At 34.3% G+C, this 16,400-nt stretch overlaps 1 long non-coding RNA gene across 2 annotated transcripts in view; it reads right to left on the bottom strand.

Moving 5' to 3' along the window:
* LOC141548669 (uncharacterized) overlaps positions 1 to 16,400 on the bottom strand; it is a 679,315-nt gene that overhangs the window by 171,709 nt on the left and 491,206 nt on the right. The window contains exon 11 of one of the 2 annotated variants that reach the window (XR_012484024.1): positions 15,948 to 16,108. The exons of the other annotated variant lie outside the window; for it this stretch is intronic. This is a non-coding gene — a long non-coding RNA (uncharacterized LOC141548669). Of the gene's footprint in view, positions 1 to 15,947; positions 16,109 to 16,400 lie in introns of those variants that run through there. 2 annotated transcript variants of the gene reach the window in all.

Genomic DNA, 16,400 nt, shown 5'->3' with positions numbered 1-16,400 from the left:
AAATGCATGTTGGAAATAGAAAACAAGGTGGGAGGTGACATTTGAGTCAGGAGTCTTTCTCCAGGCTGTGGAAAAAATAGAACAAGATTATTGATGATTTCCAAAGGAGGCCTCCCAACTTGAACATGGCCTGTAACCTTCTTTTCAATTTCCACTACCTAACAGATTTTATCAGCCCCTTTTTATTTTGTGTTTTGCTGCTTATACAATGACACAAGCATCCGTTATTTACAACACAAGCATCAAGCATAGCCAATGGAAACAGAGTCTCTGAGAGTCAGCATCCTTTAAGTAATTCACAAAATTGGAACAAAAAAATTGGTAGTTTTTAAATGCTTTTCCCCACAGTCTGCTCCCTAACTACATCAGGCTCCCTTTGTAATCTACTTTATAATGACAATATTATTACAGCAACCAATGGCCATAAAATCAACAATAACATCAGCAAACATTTCTGCCCTATCTTTCTTTTTCACTGCATGAAGACTAATTCCAGTTTCTTTTACCTTAGCTCATCTAACATTTTAAAATGAAGCAACTTTCTAAAGATGGCAATTGTGCCTACTAGTTTTGAGTAAAGCATGCAGCAACAGAAGGGACAACTGCATTTTTTTGCATTATCCCATAGGATTTCTTTTGATTTGGTTTCTAAGTCTTTGGATAGGGACTCTAAGATGATATGGAAACTTACTTAAATGAAGATGACTTGAAAAAAACTTGTGCCTTTGACATAGCAGAGGCTTATCAAATTCTTACTGAAGTGAACTGAATGAAGTCAGAAAGACAAAATGACAACCAAAAACTAATTCAAATTAAGTTTTTTGAGGTCATTTGCGATTTCAAATAATTGCTCTATAAGGAATTTGAAATTAATGAATAAACTGCAGGAAAATGGATGATGCTAGAGTATGAGAATCATACTAGACTTTGCCAGGACTGGACAGGTTCGGAGGTGAAAGGACTGATGCTCCCTAGGGGCTATATCATGAGTAGAAGAAATTAGGAAATTCTATGTCTTGAAGAGAGGGATAAAATGCAGAAGGAGTCAGACTCTACAGGTAAATATCGTGGAAGCAACAAGGATTCAAATGGAAACCAAGATGCTAGTTAATATAGAGAATTGCCAGTAAAGATTATATTTCTTATGACATGTATAAAATAAAAATTAATATTTATCATTATAAGAATAACTCCCACCATGGTCCTGTCTATTTAAAATGGAGTGGTAAGCTACCTAAGGGTTTACTTGCATTTTCCTGGCATATATGACATAATCCATGACTTCTGTCACATGAGCAAATCAGCTGTTCCAGGAAATAAGGAAAGTCACAACAGAAAGGAAGAGATGAATTTAGATGCTTGTTCCATAAGGACAGGGAATGTATCATCTTACTTCTGCTTCCCTCTATCACATCATAAAAATATATGAAGCCATCACATGGGTATGGAGTTTACCATGCCTGGTAAAGTACTAAGTAATGGGGTTACAAAAAAAAAAAAAAAAGGCAAAACATGAACCCTGCCCTCAAGGAGCTTAAAAATCTATGTTTCATATGTTTCCAAGAAGAGACTTCCCATTGGGTTTTCATATAATTTATGTGTTAACAAAACAGAGTTGTTATAACATATTTACCATGTATAAGACTCCCTGCCATCTAGGGGAGGGGATGGGGGGAGGGAAGGGAAAAATCGGAACAGAAGTGAGTGCAAAGGATAATTTTGTAAAAAATTACCCATGCATATGTTCTGTCAATGAAAAGTTTTTAAAAAGATATTATTAAAAAAACAGTTGTAAAACAAAAATTCTATATAAGTAGGAACCTTAATAACATCATGCCTTCCCCCAACTGCCAACCACTTACTCAAAATTTATATAACTACAGAAAAGGTTGAAAAAGCAGGGACTGTATTCTAGAAAGATAACATAAAAACAAACATATAAATTGCCATAAAGGAATCAGGATAAAAGCATAGTCATCCAAAGTCATAAAAGTAATTTCAGAGGACTAGTAAAGGAAAAAGAGAACAAGCATTTGAGGAAATCACATTACGTAGAAATGAAGAATGGAAAAATGTAGTAGAAAATGGCATAAAGGCCATGTGCTTCAATAATTGGCTTTATTAAATTCAACATATAACAACTGCCTACTATATACAAAACATCATGTGTTTAAATGCTGTGCAGAGAATGAAATGGGGAAGACATTATCCCTTATCTCAAAAAACTTAAAAGCTCTGAAAATTTAGATTTAGAGAATCAATCTACAACTTCACTTGCATGAGGCAGTGACAGTACTGAAATCCTGATTAGGGATTCTAAGCCTAATTATGAGGAAGGGTTCCTGACTCTAAGGCTGAGTATTAATCCTCAGCTTACATTTTCCTACTTCTCAAGAATAGTAAACTATCAGAATAAAACAGTCATTCAATGAGGATAAGAAATATTTTAGCAAAGAATAGATAGATGGGTATTACTTCATTACATCATTATGGAGAATTTAGAAAGGCCAGTGAAATACATAGCCACTATGATGCATATTTTCTAAGCTCTTAAATGATAAGCACTTGATTATTGAGGAAGAAGCAATATACACACAATAGCCCATGAGCAATAAATATAATTTTATATAGTAAATAATTAGATATACACTTAGCCATGTCTTTCATGACAGAGTATAGGAATAAATGGACTTTTCCTTAAAATAATCAGTAGCATCTATTTAAAGCCATTAGTAAGCATCATATGTAATGGGGATAAACTGGATCCATTCCTAATAAGATCAAGAGTGAAACAAGGTTGCCCACTATCACCATCACTAATCAATATTGCATTAGAAATGCTAGTTTTGGCAAAAAGAGTCGAAAAAGAGATTAAAGAAATTAGAGTAGGTAATGAGGAAAGCAAATTATCACTCTTTGATGATGATATGATGAAATACTTAGAGAACCCCAGAGATTCTATTTAAAAAACTATTAGAAATAATCTACACCTTTGGCAAAGTTGCAGGATACAAAATAAACCCACATAAGTCATCTTCATTCTTCTATATTACTAACAAAATCCAACAGTTAAGAGTTGCAAAGAGAAATTCCATTTAAAGTAACTACCGATAGTATAAAACATTTAGCAATCTATCTGCCAAGGGAAAATCAGGAACTTTATGAGCAAAACTACAAAACGCTTTCCACACAAATAAAGTCAAAGCTAACCAATTAAAAAAAATATTAAATGCTCTGGATAGGGCAAGCAAATATAATAAAGATAACAATACTACCTAAACTAATCTATTTATTTAGCACTATACCAATTAGACACCCCAAAAAACTATTTTAATGACCTAGAAAAAAACAACAACAAAGTTCATATGGAAAAACAAAAGGTCAAGAATTTCAAGGGAACTAATAAAAAAAAAAAATCAAATGAAGGTGGCCTAGCTGTACCAGATCTAAAAGTATATTATAAAGCAGTGGTTACCAAAACCATTTGGTATTGGCTAAGAAATAGACTAGTTGATCAGTGGAATAGATTAGGTTCAAAGGACAAAACAGTCAATAACTTTAACAATCTAGTGTGTGACAAACCCAAAGACCCTAGCTTTTGGGATAAGAACTCACTGTTTGACAAAAACTGCTGGGAAAATTGGAAATTAGTATGACAGAAACTAGGCATTAATCCATACTTAACACCATACACCAAGATAAGGTCAAAATGGGTTCATAACATAGGCATAAAGAATGAGATTATAAATAAATTAGAAAAACATAGGATAGTTTACTTCTCAGACCTGTGGAAGAGGAAGGAATTTATGACCAAAGAAAAACTAGAGATCATTATTGATCACAAAGTAGAAAATTTTGATTGTATCAAATTGAAAAGTTTTTATACAAACAAAACTAATCCAGACAAGATTAGAAGGGAAACAATAAACTGGGAAAACATTTTTACAGTAAAAGGTTCTGATAAAGGCCTCATTTCCAAAATATATAGAGAACTGACTCAAATTTATAAGAAATAAAGCCATTCTCCAATTGATAAATGGTCAAATATATGAACAGACAATTCTCAGATGAAGAAATTGAAACTATTTCTAGCCATATGAAAAGGTCATTATTAATCATTATTAATCAGAGAAATGCAAATTAAGACAACTCTGAGATACCACTACACACCTGTCAGATTGGCTAGAATGACAGGGAAAGATAATGTGGAATGTTGGAGGGGATGTGGGAAAATTGGGACACTGATACATTGTTGGTAGAATTGAATACATCCAGCCATTCTGGAGAATGATTTGGAATTATGCTCAAAAAGTTATCAAACTATGCATACCCTTTGATCCAGCAGCATTATATGGGCTTATATCCCAAAGAGATTTTAACGAAGGGAAAGGGACCTGTATGTGCAAGAATGTTTATGGCAGTCCTCTTTGTGGTGGCCAGAAACTGGAAGCTGATTGGATGCCCATCAATTGCAGAAAGGCTAAATAAATTGTGGTATATTCATATTATGGGATATTATTGTTCTGTAAGAAATGACCAGCAGGATTTTTTCAGAAAGGCCTGGAGAGACTTATATGAACTGATGCTAAGTGAAATGAGCAGGACCAGGAGATTATATACTTCAAACAACAATACTATATGATGTTCAATTCTGATGGACGTGGCCCTCTTCAACAATAAGATGAAGCAAACCAGTTCCAATAGCGCAATAATAAACTGAACCAGCTACATCTAGAAAAAGAACTCTGGGAGATAACTATAAACCATTACATAGAATTCCCAATCCCTCTATTTTTGTCCGCCTACATTTTTTATTTCCTTCACAGGCTAATTGTATACTGTTTCAAAGTCCAATTTTTTTTTGTACAGCAAAATAACTGTTTGGACATGTATACATATATTGTATTTAACTTATACTTTAACATATTTAACATGTATTGGTCAACCTGCCATCTGGGGGAGAGGGTGGGGTGGAGGGGAAAAACTGGAACAAAAGGTTTTGCAATTATCAATGCTGAAAAATTACCCATGCATATGTCTTGTAAATGAAAAGCTATAATAAAAAAGTGAAAAAATATTTTACCTTATTCCAAAGCCCGATTCTTCTTGTGCAATAAAATAACTGTACAGATATGTATACATATATTGTATTTAACATATTAACATGTATTAGTCTACCTGCCATCTGGGGGAGGGGGTTGAGGGAAGGAAAGGAAAAGTTGGAACAGGTTTTGCAAAGGAAAAACTGGAACAAAAGGTTTTGCAATTATCAATGCTGAAAATTTACCCCTGCACATATCTTGTAAATAAAAAGCTATAATAAAAAAAAAAAAAAGAAGAAGGCTTTCGGCTCTGACCGTTTAAGGATTCTAACAATGAGTCATTAAATCAACTTCATCAAATGATATTGTTTTAAATGAATAAATGATAACTTATGCCATGTGATCTCTTCAGGAAGTGGAAATTTCTTTGACTGGGTCAAGAAAGAAAGCAAAGTGGCATAATACCTATTGGGCTCATGTAAAAGAACCTTCAGTTAAGCAGAGGGTCAGTTAAATAAGGGAGAATGCTAGGCTTTGGGGCACCTTGGAAATTATATTAAAAGTCAGCAGGGATCTCCGAAAGTGATCCTAAAGAGAGTTTTACACTACCTCCCTTCCACCCATTATCAACCATGTCATTGAAGGCACAGAATTAATAAGAAAAAATACATCCATCTAATAAAAGAGAGAGAGAGATATCAAGAAGAAACATAGACAATCATAGATCCAGAAACCTAGCCACCCCAGGGAGGAAACAACTTCAAGAAGGATCAGAAAAGAATGTTGGCTGTGAAATCAAGAAAGGACTGTCTCCTTGTCACATGTGCTCTCAACATCTGTGCCTTACTATCGCCATATAAAAAAAATGAAGCCAATTTTTCTTCTGGCCTCAATCAATCAGCATTTATCAAGCTCCTATTTTAGGCTTGAAACATTGGGAATACAAAAAAAGGCAAAAAGTAGTCTTTATCCTCAAGGAGCTTACAGTAAAGTAGAAGATACAATATGCAAACAAATGTACAAAGTAAGGATACAGGATAAATAAGAAATAATTAACAGAGGGAAGATACTAGAATTAAGAAGTATTAGGAAAAGCTTCCAGTAAAAGATGGGATTGTTCTTGAAATTTAAAGGAAGTTAGAGAAGTTACTAAGTACAATAGAGGAGAGAGGGCATTCCAGATACGGGGGCAATCAGAGAAAATGTCCAGAGCCAGAAGATAGACTGTCTTATTTGTGGCAAAGCCAAAAGGCCAGCGCCATTTGATTGAAGAATATGGACTATGGCATAAGGTATAAAAATCTTGGAAATATAGGATAGGCCTAGATCATGAAGGACTTTGAAGGCCAAACTGAGCATTTTGTATGTGCTTCTGCAGGCGAAAACGGAGCCATTCTTTGCATATTTGGGGAGAATAAACACAAAGTTTTGGGAAGGATATTTTGGATACACCTTTCTTATTTTATCATCTTAGTAAAAACCCTAATACAATCTAATTAAATATAGCTGGCAAACTGTTAATGGCAATCATTGCAGTGTGAACTTATTTTTTTATTAAAGCTTTTTATTTTCAAAACATATGCATGGATAAATTTTCAACACTGACCCCTGCAAAACCTTATGTTCCAAATTTCCCCCTCCTTTTCCTCCCCCCCTCCCCTAGATGGCAAGTAATCCAAGATATGTTAAACATGTTAAAATATATGTTAAATCTAATATATGCATATATATTTATACAACTATCTTGCTGCACAAGAAAAACCAAATCAAAAAGGCAAAAAATGAGAAAGAAAACAAAACTCAAGCAAACAACAACAAAAACAGTGAAAATGCTATATATTGTGGTCCACATTCAATCCCTATAGTCCTCTCTCTGGATGCAGATTAGTTCTTTCTACCACAAGTCTATTGGAATTGGCCTATATCACTTCCTTGTTGAAAATAGCCAAGTCCATCAGAATTATCACATAATCGTGTTGCTATATACAATGATCTCCTGGTTCTATTCACTTCACTCAGCATTAGTTCCTGTAAGTCTCTCCAGGCCTCTCCATCCTGCTGATGTTTCTTATAGAATAATAAATTCCATAACATTCATGTACCATAACTTATTCAGCCATTCTCCAACTGATGAGCATCCACTTAGTTTCCAGTTTCTTGCCAAGTAATATCAAAGTATGAGTGATAGTATTAGCAATCTATGCTCAGAGGGACTACACTTAAGTATAATCATTTATCAATATTATTCAGCTATCTTTTGGGATCCCAACTTGTGAATTTTAGTTTAAGTTGAGGGAGGAGCCCAGAAGATATTCTGCCTATGGAAAATATCTTGCAGATCATCAAGAAAGATTACTGAGAAAACATCAGGAACAATTGAACTATATGCTTTCCTTCCATCTCTCTCTTTCCCTCTCCATCTCCCTCTAAATATTTGTTAAAATCATCTACAGAGATCAAAGACATTCTTGATATGGGTATTAGAAAGAGATAGATGAACTCTTACAAACATGAATCCACTGTGGATTTCTCTTCATGATCACCATCAGTCAACTGACTCAGGTATATAAATAATGACACAGACATACTTATTGTTTGTTCACCCCAAAAAGGATTTGAATCAGGTGAGAAAAATTCTTAACTTTAAAGAATCCACATACCCAATACAGACTCTACTATTCATACATTAAAATTATAATAAAAATAAGTGGAAGAAATACTGTATTTCCTGAAAACAGTGGAACTACTAAAGCCAAATAGTGCTATCATGCATCAAATTTAAAAACTCAAAACGTGGGGTTCCCTTTTATTAAAGAAAAAAAAATCAGAAGACAAATAAAATGATGAATCAAGTAAGTAAAGTATTAGTTAAAATGTCTCCTGAAACTCCTACATGGAAAATTAAAGGGGGACAAAGAAAACCTCAAAAATAATAAACACCGAAACAGAAAAGTTATTTGCAAAGGTGGGAATTCATTCAAACTCTTAAGCTACTGGTCTCTTCTTTAATTTAGAATGTTTCTTTTCTTAAAGATTCTTCAAATGTAAAAATAGCAGAGAACAGATGGGAATACTGCATTGATTAAATAAGCAAACCACCAGATATGGCTGAGTTATTAGAACACTATAAAGTGAGACAGAAAACATTATTGTTAGTTGCTTGGGGATCCATTGGCAACCCAGATTCAAGCATAGAAACAAATACATACATTTACTTCATGTGCAGAATCTTAAAGCAAATAAATCAATTCCAATATACCTTTTTGAGTTCAAGAATTTCTTTCTCCTACTCCAAAGTACCCCCTCTTTTTTTTTTTTTTTTTTTTTGCTAAAAACACTAACTAAATCACTTATCTTATTTCTGACATTTGGTCTGAATGACTTCCTTTTCTAAAAATTAAATCTTTACTCAAAAGAGAGAAATATGTCACCAAGAAGAATATTCCAAAGGTAATGCCACCTGCATGTACCTGAGTTGCCTTTTATAGCTGTAGTCAGGAAGAGATAGTCAGGAAGAGATAGGGAAAACATCTCAAGCTCACATCCCAAACATTAACTCTGGCTGTTGGATGCAGAGAGGCTGAGGAAATATAAGAGAAAAAGCTTCAGATAGAAGAGTGAGCTCCACAGTAGTAGAACTAAGTTGACTTTGCATTAGTAGCTATCTTTTCTAGCAATCAGATACAGCTCAGATCAGTTTGGGGGTTTACTTCTTTTGAGACATGACATAGTTTTTTTTTTTTTTTGAAAATACAATCTAAACAACATAGTGCAAAGAAGCACAGCAGAAGCCCCCGGGGAGGCGAAGTAAATTCACTCCTCAGTAGTCACAGGCTCAGATTTGGGGCAAGAAGGTAAATGAACTTGAGACCAAGATAAGAAAAGTGATTTGCCCAGGATCCTGGAAGTAGCAGATACCATAGATGGAAGAAGGCTTTTCATGGAAGTGAAGAAGATATGATTCCCTAAACCTCTGAAGAATTGACTTGGGTGAAGTTACACTACTCTTGTATTAAACCTAGAATTCAGAACAGTGATTAGTCAATTAGGCTCTGCATTTTACGTGCAATTACTTCACCCTAAAAAGAAGGAATAAATTGGTACTCCTTCCAAGATTCTTCTGAGCCCTGGAGAGTTGAAAAAGTTGCCCAAGTTAATGATAAATTCCTGACCTGGCCATTTAGACAGTCTCCTGGGGGATATAGTTATACAATTTTGGGACCATTATTTGACTGCTGAATGCAAGGATATGAAATAATTGAATTGTGCCATTTGTAGCAATATGACTGATGGTTTCTCATATGCTGGTGAAGCCACAATCTTTCAGATGAAATCAAGTAATGTATGCTTCTCAGCCAATGAAGAACACAGCATGCTATAATGGGCATGATGGTCTCTCTCATAACGTAAATTCCTATAGAATATGTGTATGACAAGATGCATTTTTCAGGTCTGATGATTCATTATAGAAAATTTAAAAAAAAACTATGAACTAAACCCCTGATAATGAGAATCTAAAAATAAATTACACTAGGTTAAAACCCCTTGGAATATTAAGGTTACTAGTTACACATATATTTAACAGTGAGGTGCTGCCAATGAACCCATCGGAATAAGGCACTGGGTTAACTTCCTCTTCCTAAACAGCCCCTTCTAGTCTAGACCTAAGCATATTTTCTATAATAGGTTCAACCCAGGGCAATCTGGCTTCTCTTCCTTTTTTCACACCCTTTGGCTCCTTAAATGTTGACCTCAGTCCCCCCAAAACAAACTATTTAAAGATTAGGTTTGGGAACTTTCAAAAAGAGATGAGTAAAAAGATATACACGATATAGATAGCATACAATAAAAAGGCATATAGACAATATATATCAGGAATGTATAAGGCATTCCTTTTGTACACATAAGACATGCTAACTGACAAAAAAGACTTATAAAGCACACTGCCAAAACAACTTGAAATAAGATTCAATGACTTAATTTGTAACTTTTCATATTTTCTAAGGACACTGAATGGTAAATTTCATAAGAACGCAGAGCAATCTGTGGGAATGTTAAATAGGAAGGACCACAATTCATTGTACTTCTGCACAGTCCAAAGACCTGGTTATCCTTCTATTAAACACAAAATTGACAGTTGTCTCTTCACTCAAGTGCCACCCCAGCCCTACAACTATCAGAGGGAACCGAGTAACCACTCAGGATTTGTATTATACCAAAGCAATAAGACACAATATGACCAAAAGCAGCCAGGAAGGCCTCTATTCATTCAAAGACCCAAGCAATAAGCCACCATGTCCCTGAAGTCCCTAGAAGCTTCCAAGAAGCTTTGCGTACACATTCCCTAGAATCATCCTAAGAGGCCAATGCCATCTCTGCTCCATGTTGCTAATCTATTTTCATATATATATATATATATATATATATATATATATATATATATATATATATATATATATATATATATATATATATATGTAAAATATGGTAGCATTTAAAACTGCATCCAAAATAGGTTGCCTAATTAATGTTTCTGATAATGCTTTTCTATCAGATGAGTTATAAAGTTATCCTATTCTGGCACAAAGTAATGATTTTATGCTCTATTCATTATAGAGGCATGTAGTCTAATAAAGATGTCCACTTAAGAAAGTTTGAGGAGTCAAGAAGGTCTGTATTCAAATGTTGCTTCAGACATTAAATTTGGAAGCCTCAGTTTCCTTTTCAGGAAAATGAAGAGGGAGAACTCTGTGACAGATTGAGAGGTAGAACTGAGTTCTGAATCTATGACTCTATGAAACCAAACTTTATCTGGGTTTGACACAGAATTCATCACCAAGGGACCAGACTAAGGGTTATTAATATATATATATATATATATATATATATATATATATATATATATATATATATATATATATATATATATATATATATACCTCTTCAAATACAGGCAAAGAAGATGACGTCAAATGTGCAGATAGTGAAAACGGTACTCAGCACAGCTATGCTGAATATATGGCAGAACATGGACAAGAGTGGCACATGATGGAGAGGGATGCATAGACTGTGAAATGTATCATTAAAAAAAAGTACCTATATATAGTCACAGCTACATTTCCACCAAACGTGGGGTCACTAGTAGTGTGCCATAGATCTCTATACTTGTTCCCTACTGTCCAAGATTTTTATCACTGAATTGAAAATAAGACATCTAATTCCTTTCTCTGGTTAGATGTTAGGTTAGTTTAGTACTCATTAAAACTAGTAAACAGATCAGTGGAACAAATTAAACAAGTAAGAATCTGAAATAATTGAATTCAGCAACTTAGCATTCCATAAAGCCCTAAATATAAAATATCTAGGTTTCTCCCAGCTTCACAATTGCTGGACAAATTTAAAAGAAATTTGGCAGAAATTATGTTTAGACCAACCTCTTACTATATACCACAAAAATTCAGGATATTTATGTGACTTGAATATTGCATTAAAATTGTAAGAGAATCTGATCAGCCATCTTTCATAGCTATGGCTAGGGGAAGAATTTATAACCAAACAAGGGATAACAAAAATGTCAATGACAACATATAAAATAAATCATTTAAATTACATGAAATTTAAAAGCTTTTGAATGAACAAAATTAATGAAATGGAACAAAAGGGAAGCAATTGACTAATAAAAACTTGTACTCAATATCTCTGTTAAATATTTGATATCCAAAATGTATAGGCAACTAACATGAATATGTAAGGGAAATAGCCACTCCTCAATCAATAAGCTGTTATAGGAGAACAAACAAGTATCATAAAGAAAAAGAAATCCTAACTACAACCAATCATATGAAAAACTACTCCAAATTACCAAAAGAAATTCAAACAAATAACCCTGCACTTTAACTTCATACAAAGAAAAAAGATGGGACTGAAAACAGAAAGGGTAAGAGAATGACAAGCACAGTAATGCCACTTTGTCATGACAGTGACTTGGTCCAACCATTCTGGAAAGCAATCTGAATTCTTTTAGGGAAAAGGGCTTTCCTTTTACCTAAAGATGTCAGTGTTATGGATATAATTCAAAAAGGTCAATGCTAAAAAGAAAAGTTTCATATACATGAAAATATTTACATCAGCACTTTTCATAATGTCAAAGAACTGGAAATAAAGTATATGCCTATTGACTGATGAATGCCAAAACAAGTTGTGGATGAAAGTAATGGAATATTCTATTCCTTCACTGTAAGAAATAATGACTCTTCTCAACACTGCAGTGATTCTAGCCAACTCCAATAGACTTGAGATGGAAAATGCCACTCACATCCAAAGAGAGAACTATAAAGACTGAATGTGAATCGAAGCACAGTATTTTCACTTTTTTATTTGTTATTTTTTTCTCTGTTGCGGCTTTTTTCGATTTTGGTCTAACTTTTCTTATGCAACATGACAAATACAGAAATATGTTTAAAAGAATCGCACATATTTCACTTGTATCATTTTTTTTGTGTTGCTAAGGGAGGAGATAAAGGAAGGAGGGAGGAAAATCTGGCATACAAAGTTTTACCAAAATGAGAGTTAAAAACTATCTTTATATGCATTTGGAAAAATAAAATACTATTGAAAAAATAAATAATGTATATGAAGAATACAGAGAGACATGTGAACTGATGCAAAGTGAAGAATCAGAAGCACAACATACACTATAATTACAACAATGTGAATAAAAGAATCCCACCATAACATGTGAAACCCTAAGCTCTGAATTTATCATGACCAAGTTTGGCACTAAAGAAGATATAAAAGAACACAATTCCTTTGCCTCTTTTGCAAAGATGGGGGACTATAAAGTTGTAACAGTAGATACATAACATTAGGTATTTTTGAAATGCTATTTATTTTGCTGGACTGACTTTTCCCTTTTTTAATTTTTATTACAAGGGATGATTCTAGGAAGGAATGCATTAAATGCATTGGAAAATGTGAGTATTATAAAAACCAAGGGTATCAATAATATTTTGAAAAAGAAACCATGAAATGTGTTTAGAAGAATTGCACATGTTTAACTTATATTGGATTGCTTGTTGTCAAGGGGAAAGAGAAAAATTTGAAAACAAGGTTTTGCAGGGGTGAATGTTGAAAATTATCTTTGCATGTATTTGAAAAAAATAAAAAGCTATTATAAAAAAAGAAACCATTGTTTCCAAATTTACATACAACACAAATTTAGGAGGAACAGCTAACAGGTTAGATGATGAAGTAAGGACTCAAAAAGATCTAGATAATTTTGAAGGTTAAATAGAAACCAACAGAAATGTAATAAGGATAAATGTAAGGCCAGCAACTAGGTTCAAATATTCACTTCATGAATATAAGGAGGAAGAAAATAGTTGACAGTACCTCTAGAAAAAATAAACAATGGAATGAATGAATAAATAAATGAAGGTATGGCATAACAGTCCTTAACTCTATCCTGAGTTTTACTTGCATGAACATTAAAAAAACAAACAAACAAAAAACAAAAAAACCAGAGACTCCAGGTCAAGTGTAGAAATAGTTCAATAGCACTCAGCCTACCTAAGACTCAATCTTGAATACTATGCTCAATTTAGGAGTGAATGTCAAACTGGACAGCATCCAAAGAGAGGAAAAGGCAGGGAAGTAATATCAGAATTACCGAAAGTCATAGGAGACAGATTTTTGGCTTGATATAAGGCAGACCCTTCCAACAATTTGAGCTGTTGAAAAACGGATTAGGCAATGATCCTCCACACCACTGGAAGCATTTCAGAAGTAATAATGTAACCAAATGTCATCTCAGTGATACTGTGAAAGGGATTCCCTAAGAGTGATGATGAGACAGAACAGCTCAAGCACTTCTAATTCTAAGAATTCGTAAACTTTTCATTTACCATCATTTAAAAAGTAAATATACATTTTCATGGAAGATATCCTCAGCAGATTAAACTAAAAATTCTTAACAAAAAAAGGGTTGTAAGCAAAGGCTAACACCAAGGGTGTTATGGTATGGAGGGAAACATTTTTCACATTGATCTCATATACTTTTCACTATGAGTAAACACAACTATACAACTAGAGACATTTCCCTCACATTTGGGGATCCTTGGGTTCTCTGACTATAGCTCTGACATTCATTCTTTTTTTTCCATCTGTAACTTTATAACATATATACTGTCCCAATTCATCATTAAGTGCTGTTAGTAATGTACTAGAGTATGAAATGTTCTTAAATGTGAGATTTTACATTTGGTGAAATTGATTCATTCACTACTGGGTCATTTTCCCATACATGACTTCTTTCTATACAATATATATGAAACATGGTACATATCTGTATGATAAGAACAGTGATGTATTTGAATAAACATTAACAGAAGGCACACTGGTTTATTTATGGCTAAACAAAAGGTTACCATCTAAACCTATGGGTGGGAAGCAAATATGTTTCCAATTGCAAAAATCAAGTATGAACAATGACTTGGATAAAAAGATCAACTTGAAGTAGCTTGTTAAGACGGTTTAGACAAGCAGATAAATTGCTTGTCTCCATTTGGGTACTATATGTTAATTTTCAATCCAAAAGATCTTTTTGTAAATCAGATGATAAAGAAGATATCAGTGAAACTGAAATAACCACAAAGCTGGCCTGGTAAATGAGAGGACTTGTTGGTGTTTCTTAAAAGGCTTTTCTGCTCTGACCTTCCATGAAGCCTGTTGTCTTCTTTCCTCAACTAATCATATAGAACTCAATTAAGTTGAAACTTCTTCTTCTTCTGGGAGCTTTTAGATATTACTGCTGAACATAAGAACAATAACTTAGCAATAAATATTGGATAGTGACAGGGCTGAGGTCAGCAAGATTTTGATACAGCTTCTATCTGTGACATTTATGGGCTGTGTGATGTCAGGCAAGCTTCTAGCAACAATCGTGTGACTTATCAGAGAGGCATGCAGGAAGGGTTCTGAGTTGTAAATACTAGAATTGCAATGGTGAAGGGACTCCACATACAAATAGTTCAAAATGAGGGCATTTCCCCAATAGTGCCCATATCACAGCAAATTCTGCTGTTCATCTACTTTACAGTTACATAGCACTTGAAAGCTCTTAACACAGTCATTTACCAGGCATATTTTTATCAAGGAGTTCTCCTCCAAAGACAACATAATTTGACTGCAGCTAAAAGCTGCCAAACTCGAGTATATTTCTGAAGGAAGCAAAAGGGGATTTTCAGAAATGCCACAGCAGGGATTAAGCCAGACCTTTATATATAGCTTACAATAATTAAAAGAGCAAAAATAGGTTGTAGAAAGAAGAGGAATCTTTAATCTCAAATCTCCTCTGGCCTCTTTCTTTGTAATCATCCCAAGTGAAAACCCTCAGTTATAGACTCAGAATATGGAAGGTTTCACTAACAGGTAAAAGAAAACACCAACTTGTGGGTAACTTAAGGCATACAGGGCTTCTGTCTATAAAAGCAAACAACAAGCAAACTTTGGGCTTCTGTACTGAATAAGCCCATCTCTAATTCTCTTAGACCACAGACTGAGCCAACATGTCTCAGCTACCAACACATTTCTTAGAGAGGGTGTTTTAAAAATATAGCTCAAGAAACCTACCTTGAGCTTTCTTGTCTTCAGCCCCCCCCCCTTCTGAAAGGGGTAACAAGAATAAAACAGATAAACAACCAGCAGCAGTCTCTAGCAGAGGGAAAAGACTGCTTTCATGACAAGCCCACAAAGCTCAGCATCCTGAAGAGGGCAGCCTTTTACCATCTTAGCTGGCTCTTCTAGCTGGTTTGCAGAAAAGGAAAACTGTTTCTCAGTTCCAAATGTTCCTTTCTCGGCCTCACCATGTTTCTCTTTTCATCAAGACAATGTGTATTTTCCTGGAAATTGTGTTATGGAAATCTTTACTCATAACAATTAAAGTTCTTGGAAGAAAGCAAGTTATTTACTTACATCTGGACTCATGATTTGGGGGTTGATTTATTCCTGGCACATGAAAAACCCAAGTGAAAACAGGTAAGGTCTTTGCACGATGAATTACCGGCTTCCTGTCAAATTGTAAAGGGAATGGTTATTCTGAGGTCTGACAGTCAATGTTCTGTCACCTCTACTCTTGACTAGAAAACAAAATCCCACAGGGAGATTCAAAATACAATGGGACAAGCCTGTTTTGGCAAAGACAGTGATTATGGGGCACAATTAGCTGTCTTGGTGTGTACAAGATCTATACTTGCATGGCTGTGAAAAACCATAGTTTCAAGCATGAAAATACATCACAGTGCTAACTTCAGGGGCCTCTCTTTTCGAAGAAAACATGGAGCTGAGATTTATCCAGTTTCA

The sequence above is a fragment of the Sminthopsis crassicaudata genome, chromosome X (assembly GCF_048593235.1).
Source record: "Sminthopsis crassicaudata isolate SCR6 chromosome X, ASM4859323v1, whole genome shotgun sequence".
Taxonomy (NCBI): Eukaryota; Metazoa; Chordata; class Mammalia; order Dasyuromorphia; family Dasyuridae; genus Sminthopsis; species Sminthopsis crassicaudata.
Note: the sequence above shows the minus strand (reverse complement) of the source record. Positions and strands in the feature narration are given on the sequence as shown.